This window comes from Arachis ipaensis, chromosome B3 (assembly GCF_059453495.1).
Source record: "Arachis ipaensis isolate K30076 ecotype BB chromosome B3, ASM5945349v1, whole genome shotgun sequence".
NCBI classification, from domain to species: domain Eukaryota; kingdom Viridiplantae; phylum Streptophyta; class Magnoliopsida; order Fabales; family Fabaceae; genus Arachis; species Arachis ipaensis.
In genome coordinates this window covers 53,142,375-53,153,028 of record NC_142438.1, presented here as the reverse complement: position 1 = coordinate 53,153,028, position 10,654 = coordinate 53,142,375, and the positions used below count along the sequence as shown (strand labels likewise).

Genomic DNA, 10,654 nt, shown 5'->3' with positions numbered 1-10,654 from the left:
TAAAGCATAATTTTCGAAAAACAGAAAAAATAAGAACAAGGAAATTAAAGAACGGGTCCACCTTAGTGATGGCGGCTAGTTCTTCCTCTTGAAGATCTTATAGAGTGCTTGAGCTCCTCTATGTCTCTTCCTTGCCTTTGTTGCTCCTCCCTCATGGCTCTTTGGTCTTCTCTAATTTCATGGAGGAGGATGGAATGCTCTTGGTGCTCCATCCTTAGTTGTCCCATGTTGGAACTCAATTCTCCTAAGGAGGTGTTGATTTGCTCCCAATAGTTTTGTGGAGAAAAGTGCATCCCTTGAGGCATCTCAGGGATTTCATGATGAGGAATTTCCTCATGCTCTTGTTGAGGCCCATGAGTGGGCTCTCTTGTTTGCTCCATCCTTTTCATAGTGATGAGCTTGTCCTCTTCAATGAGGATGTCTTCCTCTATGACAATTCCAGCTGAATTGCATAGGGTACAGATGAGATGAGGGAAGGCTAGCCTTGCCAAAGTAGAGGGCTTGTCCGCCACCTTGTAGAGTTCTAGGGATATGATCTCATGAACTTCTACTTCCTCTCAATTCATGATGCTATGGATCATGATAGCCCGGTCTATTGTAACTTCAGACCGGTTGCTAGTAGGAATGATAGAGCGTTGGATGAACTCCAACCATCCCCTAGCCACGGGTTTGAGGTCAAGCCTTCTTAGTTGAACCGGCTTGCCTCTTGAGTCTCTCTTCCATTGAGCTCCTTCCACACAAATATCCCTAAGGACTTGGTCCAACCTTTTATCAAAGTTGACCCTTCTAGTGAAAGGATGAGGATCTCCTCTCATCATTGGCAAGTTAAATGCCAACCTTATATTTTTCGGACTGAAATCCAAGTAATTTCCCTGAACCATTGTGAGCCAATTCTTTGGGTTTGGGTTCATACTTTGATCATGGTTCTTAGTGATCCATGCATTGGCATAGAACTCTTGAACCATTAAGATTCCGACTTGTTGGATTGGATTAGTGAGAGTTTTCCAACCTCTTCTTTGAATCTCATGTCGGATCTCTAGATATTCACCCTTTTTGAGCTTGAAGGGGACCTCGGGGATCACCTTTTTCTTGGCCACAACTTCATAGAAGTGGTCTTGATGGACCTTTGAGATGAATCTCTCTATCTCCCATGACTCGGAGGTAGAAGCAATTGCCTTCCCTTTCCTCTTTCTAGAGGTTTCTCCGGCCTTAGGTGCCATTAATGGTTATGGAAAAACAAAAAGCAAGGCTTTTTCCACACCAAACTTAAAAGGTTTGCTCGTCCTCGAGCAAAAGAAGAAGGAGAGGAGTAGAAGAAGAAAAAATTGAGGAGATGGAGGGGGGTGATAGTTTCGGCCAAGGGGAAAAGAAGTGTGTATGATGTGTAAAAATGAAGGTAGTGAGGAGGGGTATTTATAGGGTAGGAGAGAGGGGGAATTCGGTCATGATGGGGTGGGTTTGGGAGGGAAATAGTTTGAATTTAAATGGTGAGATAGGTGTGGTTTATGATGGATGGATGTGAGTGGTGAAGAGGATATGGGAAAGAGGGTAGGATTTGATAGGTGAAGGGTATTTGGGGAAGAGTTATTGATGGGATTGGTCAAGGGTATTTGGGGAAGAGTGTTATGGAAAGGTGTGAAAAGGAGAGAAGAAGAGGTGGGGTAGGTGGGGATCCTGTGGGTCCACAGATCCTGAGGTGTCAAAGAATTCTGCTCCCTGCACCATTCTGGCGTTCAAATGCCCACTGTGTGCCATTCCTAGCGTTTAACGCCAGCTCTGCTACCTTTCCTGGCATTAAACGCCAGCTCTGCTACCTTTTCTGGCGTTAAACGCCAGTCTGCTGCCCATTTCTGGCGTTTAACGCCAGCCAGACGCCAGACAGCCTTTTCTGGCATTAAACGCCCAGAATGCTACCAGGCTGGGCGTTAAACGCCCATTTTGCTATCCTTACTGGCGTTTAAACGCCAGTAAGCTTGTCCTCCAGAGTGTGCTGTTTTTTATGCTATTTTTCCTTTTGCTTTAATTTTTCAGTAATTTTTATGACTTCACATGATCATCAACCTAAGGAAAACATAAAATAACAATGAAAAATAAATAAATATAATTAAATAACATTGGGTTGCCTCCCAACAAGCGCTTCTTTAATGTCAATAGCTTGATAGTGAGTTCTTACAGAGCTTCACAGAGACTCAGAGCTTGATGATAGCCTCCCAACACCAAATTTAGAAGTTGAGTGTGGGGGCTCTGTTTGACTCTGTATTGAGAGAAGCCTTTCATGCTTCCTTTCCATAATTGCAAAAGAAGATCCTTGAGCCTTAAACACAAGGTAGTCCTCATTCAATTGAAGGACTAACTATCCTCTGTCCACATCAATCACAGCTCTTACTGTGACTAGGAAGGGTCTTCCAAGCATGATGGATTCATCTTCATCCTTTCCAGTGTCTAGGATTATGAAATCAACAGGGATGTAAAAGCCTTCAATATTCACTAAGACATCCTCTACAAGTCCATAAGCCTGTTTCCTTGAATTGTCTGCCATTTCTAGTGAGATTCTTGCAGCTTGTACCTCAAAGATTCCCAGTTTCTCCATTATAGAGAGTGGCATGAGGTTTATACTTGAACCAAGGTCACACAGAGCCTTCTTAAAGGTCATGGTGCCTATGATGCAAGGTATTAAGAACTTTCCGGGATCCAGTTTCTTCTGAGATAATTTCTGTTGAACCAAGGTATTCAGTTTATTGATGAGCAATAGAGGTTCATCCTCCCAAGTCTCATTACGAAATAACTTGGCATTCAGCTTCATGATTGCTCCTAGATACTGAGCAACTTACTCTTCAACAATGTCTTCATTCTCTTCAGAGGAAGAATACTCATCAAAGCTCATGAATGGTAACAGTAAGTTCAGTGAAATCTCTATGGTCTCTGTATGAGCCTCCGATTCCTTTGGTTCCTCAATGGGGAACTCCTTAGTGGCCAGTGGACGTCCATTGAGGTCTTCCTCACTGGAAATCACTGCCTTTCCCTCCTCTACAGGTTCGGCCATGTTAAACGTGTTTATGGCCTTGCACTCTCTTTTTGGATTTTCTTCTGTATTGCTTGGGAGAGTACTAGGAGGGATTTTAGTAACTCTTTTACTTAGTTGACCCACTTGTGCCTCCAAATTTCTAATAGAGGACCTTGTTTCAGTCATGAAACTGTGAGTGGTCTTACTTAGATCAAAGATTATGGTTGCTAAGTCAGAGAGGTTCTGCTTAGAATTCTCTGTCTGTTGCTCAGAAGATGATGGAAAAGGTTTGCTATTGCCAAACCTATTTCTTCCACCATTATTATTATTGAAGCCTTGATTAGTCTTCTGTTGATCCTTCCATGAGAAATTAGGATGATTCCTCCATGAAGAATTATAGGTGTTTCCATAGGATTCTCCCATGTAATTCACCTCTTCCATTGCAGGATTCTCAGGGTCATAAGCTTCTCCTTCAAAGGAAGCTTCTTTAGAACTGCCGGATACAGCTTGCATTCCAGTCAGACTCTGAGAAATCATATTGACTTGCTGAGTCAATATTTTATTCTGAGCCAATATGGCATTCAGAGTATCTCAAGAACTCCTTTCTTCTGAGTTGTCCCATTATTCACAGAATTTCTTTCAGAAGTATACATGAACTGGTTATTTGCAACCATTTCAATGAGTTTCTGGGCTTCTGCAGGCGTCTTCTTCAGATGAAGAGATCCACCAGCAGAGTGATCCAATGACATCTTGGACAATTCAGACAGACCATCATAGAATATACATAGGATGCTCCATTCTGAAAGCATGTCAGAAGGACACCTTCTGATCAATTGCTTGTATCTTTCCCAAGCTTCATAGAGGGATTCATCTTCCTTCTGTCTGAAGGTTTGGACTTCCACTCTAAGCTTGCTCAACTTTTGAGGTGGAAAAAATTTGGCCAAGAAATCATTGACCAACTTTTTCCAAGAGTTCAGGCTTTCTTTAGGTTGTGAGTCCAACCATGTCCTAGCTCTGTCTCTTACAGCAAAGGGGAAAAGCATAAGTTTGTAGACCTCAGGATTAACCCCATTGGTCTTAACAGTGTCACAGATTTGCAAGAGTTCAGCTAAAAAATGATGAGGATCTTCCAATGGAAGTCCATGAAACTTGCAATCCTGTTGCATGAGAGAAACTAATTGAGGCTTAAGCTCAAAGTTGTTTGCTCCAATTACAGGAATTGAGATGCTTCTCCATAGAAGTCAAAAGTGGGTGCAGTAAAGTCACCAAGCATCTTCCTTGCATCTCCACCATTGTTATTATTTTCGGCTGCCATAACTACTTCTTTTTCAAAAATTTGTTAGGTCCTCTCTAGAGCTTTGTGCTTTAGCTTCTCTTAGCTTCCTCTTCAGAGTCCTTTCAGGTTCAGGATCAGCTTCAACAAGAATGTTTTTATCCTTGTTCCTACTCATATGAAAAAGAAGAGAACAGAAAAGAATAGGAATCCTCTATGTCACAGTATAGAGATTCCTTTATGTGAGTAGAAGAATAGAAGAAATAGAATGAAGAAGGGAGAAGAAGAATTCGAACACAAAGAGAGGGAGAGGGTTCGAATTATAAGAAGAAGAGAAGTGTCAGTAAATAAATAAATAAATAAATAAAAAGAGATGGGAGAAAGAGTATTCGAAAATTAATTCAAAAGAAAAGAAAAATATTTTTATTTTTATTTTAATATTTAGTTAGAATTCGAAAATTAAGAGAAGAAATAAAATAAAACTTGAAAACTAAATAAATTAATTAATTAAAAAGATTTTTGAAAAAGTGGTTAGTGATTTTCGAAAATTGGAGAGAGAGAAGAAGTTAGGTGGTTTTGAGAAAGATAAGAATTAGTAAAACAAACAAAAAGTCAAGTGGTTAATTGAAAAAGATTTGAAAATCAATTTTGAAAAGATAAGAAGTTAGAAAAAGATTTTGAAATTTAATTTTGAAAAAGATATGATCAAAAATCATATTGAAAAATATTTGAATTGGAAATTAAAAAGATTTGATTTTTGAAATTAAAGTTGATTACTTGACTAACAAGAAACTAAAAGATATGATTCTAGAATTTAAAGATTGATTCTTTCTTAATAGGCAAGTAACAACTTAAAAATCTTGAATCAAAATATTAATGTTAGCAATAAATTCAAAAATATGAAATAAAAATAAGAAAAAAATTTTGAAAATCAATTTTAAAATTTTCGAAAAACATGAAGGAAAAATGAAAAAGATTTGATTTTTGAAAAAAAAGATTTGAAAAGATAGAATTTTTAGATTGAAATTTATGAGTAAAATAAGGAAAGATATCTTTTTTATTTTTAAATTTTTAATGAGGAGAGAGAAAAACAACAAAAAGACACAAGACATCAAAATTTAATATCAAAACTCATAATGCATGCGAGAACACTTTGAATGTCAAGATGAACACCAAGAACACTTTGAAGATCATGATGAACATCAAGAACATATTTTTGAAAATTTTTAAGAAAAAAAAACATGCAAGACACCAAACATAGAAATTTTCAATGTTTAGACACTATGAATTCAAAAATGCACAAGAAAAACAAGAAAAGACACAAAACAAGAAAGTCACAAGATCAAACACAGAGAATCATCAAGAATAACTTGAAGATCAATGAAGAACACAATGCATATATTTTTGAAAATCAAAGAAAATTAAAACATGCAATTGACACCAAACTTAAAATTTGACACAAGACTTAAACAAGAACACAAAATATTTTTGGTTTTTATGATTTTATAAATTTTTGTTTTTTTTTTTGTATTTTTCGAAAATATTTTTGGAAAAAGGAATAAAGAGATACAAAATTTTTAATAAGAATTCTAGGAATTATGCAATGTTAGTCTAAAGCTTCGGTCGAAAAAATTTAGACATGGCCAATGGCCAGCCAAGCTTTAAGAGAAAGCTTCGGTCCAAAAGATTAGACATGGCTAAATAGCCAGCCAAGCTTTAGCATAAAACATACAAGCATGCCAATGAGAAGTGGAAGCCTCAGTCCAAAAGAATTAGACATGGCTTCACAACCAGCCAGGCTTCAACATATCTCATGAAACTCTAGAATTCATTCTTAAAAATTCTGAAGAACATATATATATATATATATATATATATATATATATATATATATATATATATATATATATATATTCGAAAATAAAAAGAAAAAGCTTAAACATAAAATAAAATTACCTAATCTAAGCAACAAGATGAACCGTCAGTTGTCCAAACTCGAACAATCTCCGGCAATGGCGCCAAAAACTTAGTACACGGAATTGTGATCTTACACTTTTCTCACAACTCCGTGCAACTAACCAACAAGTGCACTGGGTCGTCCAAGTAATAAACCTTACGTGACTAAGGGTTGATCCCACGGAGATTGTCGGCTTGAAGCAAGCTATGGTCATCTTGTAAATCTCAGTCAGGCGGATTCAAATGGTTATGAGGTTTTGATAATTAAAATAGAAATAAAACAGAAAATAAGATAAAGTTACTTATGTAATTCATTGGTGGAAATTTCAGATAAGCGTCTGGAGATGCTTTGTTGCTCCTGAACTTCTGCTTTCCTATTGCCTCCTTCCAACCATGCGTTACTTCCTTCCATGGCAAGCTGTAAGATCCTCTCAGTGAAAATGGTCCTCTACGGTTTCTGCACGGCTAATCAACTGTCGGATTTCTCGTCTCGGATGAAAAATACCAGGTACAGCTACCGCATGGCTAATCATCTGTTGGTTCCCACTAGCGTCGGAATAGAATCCATTGATCCTTTTGCACACTGTCACTTGCGCCCAACATTTGCAGGTTTGAAGCTCGTCACAGTCATTCCTTCCCGGATCCTACTCGAAATACCACAGACAAGGTTTAGACTTTCCAGATCCCAAGAATGGCTACCAATAATTCTAGCCTATACCACGAAGATACTAATCTCACGGACTCGGTCCGTGTATTAGATATCCAAGAGAATATACTCCGGCTGTCGTCCAATGACTACGTTGAACATCATGTAGACCGCTTTGTGGTTGTCAGGCACGCGATCCTGGCTAAGCGAGTAACAAGATTGGGTGATTGTCACGGATCACCCCTTCATTCTGACTTAACTGAATTAAGAACGAGAGTATATCTTGGAGAAGAAGTAGGCGTGAATTGAATAGAAAATAGTAGTAATTGCATTAATTCATGAAGAACAGTAGAGCTCCACACCTTAATCTATGGGGTGTAGAAACTCCACCGTAGAAAATACATAAGTGAAAAAGGTCTAGGCATGGCCGTGAGGCCAGCCCGCAAACGTGAAAAGATGATAAAAGACTCTCTAAAACTCTCTGAATACAATAGTAAAAAGTGCTATTTATACTAAACTAGTAACTTAGGTTTACAGAAAATGAATAACTAAGTGCAGATAGTGCAAAAATCCACTTCCGGGGCCCACTTGGTGTGTGCTTGGACTGAGCATTGAAGCTTTCACATGCATAGGCTGTTCATGGAGTTAAACGCCTTTTTTGGTGCCAGTTTGGGCGTTTAACTCCAATTCTGGTGCCAGTTTGGGCGTTTTACACCAAGATGTTTTAGGCTGTCTTTGGACGCCAGTTTGGTCCATCAAATCTCGGGCAAAGTATGGACTATTATATATTTCTGGAAAGCCTAGGATGTCTACTTTTCAAAGAAATTGAGAGCACCCCAATTGGGCTTCTATAGCTCCAGAAAATTCACTTTGAGTTCAGGAGGGTCAACATCCAACAGCATCTGCAGTCCTTTTTCAGCCTCTGAATCAGATTTTTGCTCAGGTCCCTCAATTTCAGCCAGAAAATACCTGAAGTCACAGAAAAATATACAAACTCATAGTAAAGTCCAGAAATGTGATTTTTGCATAAAAATTAATAAAAATATAATAAAAAGTAACTAAAATATACTAAAAACTATGTAAAAATAATGCCAAAAAGGGTATAAATTATCCGCTCATCAGCGCCCTTCGGATCGTTGGTGTTCTTGCTGCGCTTCTGTTGCCATCGTTCCTTTCTTCATCGCAGGTTGGTATTTCTTGTCTGTGACTTTCGTATTTTCTGATTGATTGATGGCTGTGACTTCCTTCTGTTTAAACTTCTGGTGACATCGCATGCCTTTGTTTTTCTGAGGAAAGTTGGAATCTTTTTGTCTTTGCTACTTTTTTGCGAAAATGTTGGTGCTTGGGTTTTTGCTTTTCATTCGCGCGTTTTTCTTTTCAGTGAAGGGACTAAGGTTTTGAAGTTTTATGGAACTGCAATGTAGCCCCATCGCAGCTTCACCCGAATTCTTGGGCTTTTGTGAAGATTTTTCCAGCTGTTATGCCAAGAGTTGGGTGTCTGACCTACCCTATCTCTTTTCCTTTTCTTGTTTGTGCTGACCAAACCCGGGACGGCCTAGAAGAAGGCTTCTTGGATCTCCTTTCAAGCTACACAGGAAAGAAAAGTTTTTTCCATGTTTGATGACTCTTTTCGGGACTTTAAAAATTATTATTTTAAAGTCCGAGCTGTTGAGGATGTTCATCCCTTATTTCTGGACGAAAATGATGAGCCGCCCTTTCTTTTATGGTGGCAGAAAGATCCTGTAGTTCTTAAGTATCCCTAGGAGAGTTTAGATGAAGTAGAGCAGGCCTTGGTGGGTGTTTTAGAGGAGCATTGGGGGGAGCCTCCTCACTTGGATACTAAAAAGTTTTTAGGGGACCCCGCTCTTCTCCGTTTTGAGCTAGGTAGTGTCCAACCTCATCTTTCATAGAAAGTCTTCTTTTATTGATTGTGATCTTGTTATTATCTACTGTGTGATTGTTTTGCTGGCTTTGTTTCAGAGATGGTGTCGTCGTCGGATTCGATGAAGATGTTCCGCAAGGCAAAAAAGGCGGTGGCTGCCCAAAATTTGTCGAAGAAGACGTCGAGGGAGAGCTTTTCACAGTTACCTCCGAAGAAGCCGGCATCTGATCCTTAGGGGCCGAGGAAAGTCATCCTGACCCCTCGAGTCCGGATGATTCCTACTGATCCGCCTTTTTCGACCTCTGGCGCTTCCTCCTCCCCTACTTCAGCCGGTCCTCCTCCCAAGAAGCCAAGGGCTGTCGGCCCTTATAATCTGGATGACAAGGAATTTGATGGCGTGACTTTTGCCACAGAGCTGATTGCTCCTTGTGGTAAAGTTTCTCTAGATGACGTGTCAATCCTTCATCATCTGGATTTCATATCAAGCAATAGTATCCAAATGGCCAATCTTAGTACGACCTTGTCCCGGGTTGTCATGGAATCTCCAGTCCATGCCACTAAGGCCTTTTTGGAGGATGTCAAGGCTGACTATGATAGAATGAAGGGTTTAAAGGAGGAATTTGAGGCCAAAGCTATTGGGTTGGAGCTTGAAATGGAGAGGGAGAAGGCTCGGGCTACTGCCGCAGAGGCAGCTGCTAATCTGGCCGAGGATATGGCTAGAAAGTACAAGAAGAGCTATACTCGAACCTATGGTGAGTTGTTGGAGGCTAGGGAGAGGCTACAGTCAGCTGAGGACGATTATGTCGAGCTTCAGGGGCACGTGGTGAGTGGTATGACTGTGCTATATGAAAACCTGAAGGCCCAGGTCCGAGTTCTTGCTCTGATGTCGATCTCTCCTTGTTTAGTATGGATAACATTGTAGAGGATGGCAAGATTGTGCCTGCCCCCGATAATGATGATGAAGCTCCTCCCATTGTGTCGACAGTTAAAGTTTCTACAGCTCCTGTTGTTGAGTCGTCCGCAGCTCTTTCTGCCGAGGTGGTTCCTCTAGAGCCTGATGTGGAGATCCTCAATGGCCCTGACGGAGTTGTTGGAGTCACCCCGATCTCAATGATCCCTCCTTCTCCGAAGGATGCAGCTGCTGGGGCTAACTTGGAGCCTTTATAACTCTCTTTTTCATATCTTTTTCAGTATGTATTTGGTATGGTCCGATCTGTGGACCTTTTGAACTTTGGTTTTGTAGCCTTTATTTTGGCACTTCCTTGACACTTCCTAGTTGCCTCTTGGCAACTTTTGTTTTTTAATTAAAACACTTTTAACTCTTGGGTTTCCAATGGGCAGCCCTGGAGCCTTTAATGTTTTAATTTTTGTGACTGGCAGTCTTTTAACTGGCTTTGGTGGGGTGCCTTTGTTTTTAACCTGTATATGGCTTTACATTTTGATGATGGCGCTACTTTGCGGGCTCTTACGCCCTTGGGATCTAGGTGTTCGGAGCTCTGTGGTCCGACGTCTTTTGAGGTAGTGTTCGTTTCAGGAACTTCTACCTTTGCTATTCGGACTACGCTTTGTCTTGGTTGTGCTGTCAACCTTCTGCTTTGGCATCGTCGTCTTTTTATAGCTTACTGTCTGGACTTTTATAGTCAATTTCCAACAACTTTTTAGGAGGTGTTCATATTGAACCCTTTCTTTTTAGTTCATTTGGACGACTTTTTCGCTCTGTCTTGAGGTCGTGCTTTTACTTTTTAAGTAGCGCCTTTTTTCAAGACTTGTACCTTTTAGCCCAGCACCTTGGGCCTAGGTTTTTCAACCTTTTTGGCCTTTGTATGGTGTTGTTCCCTTTTTATTGATCCTTTCATTAGTCTGAATTCTCTGTCGGGCCTTCTCAAGTTATTT

The 10,654-nt window shown here is 39.8% G+C and overlaps 1 non-coding gene across 1 annotated transcript; it reads left to right on the top strand.

The window, feature by feature from the left end:
• The first annotated feature begins 3,807 nt into the window (after positions 1 to 3,807).
• LOC148570657 (small nucleolar RNA R71) lies at positions 3,808 to 3,915 on the top strand. Its single transcript, XR_015908653.1, has one exon. It is a non-coding gene; the product is annotated as a small nucleolar RNA R71 (small nucleolar RNA).
• Positions 3,916 to 10,654: the final 6,739 nt, after the last annotated feature.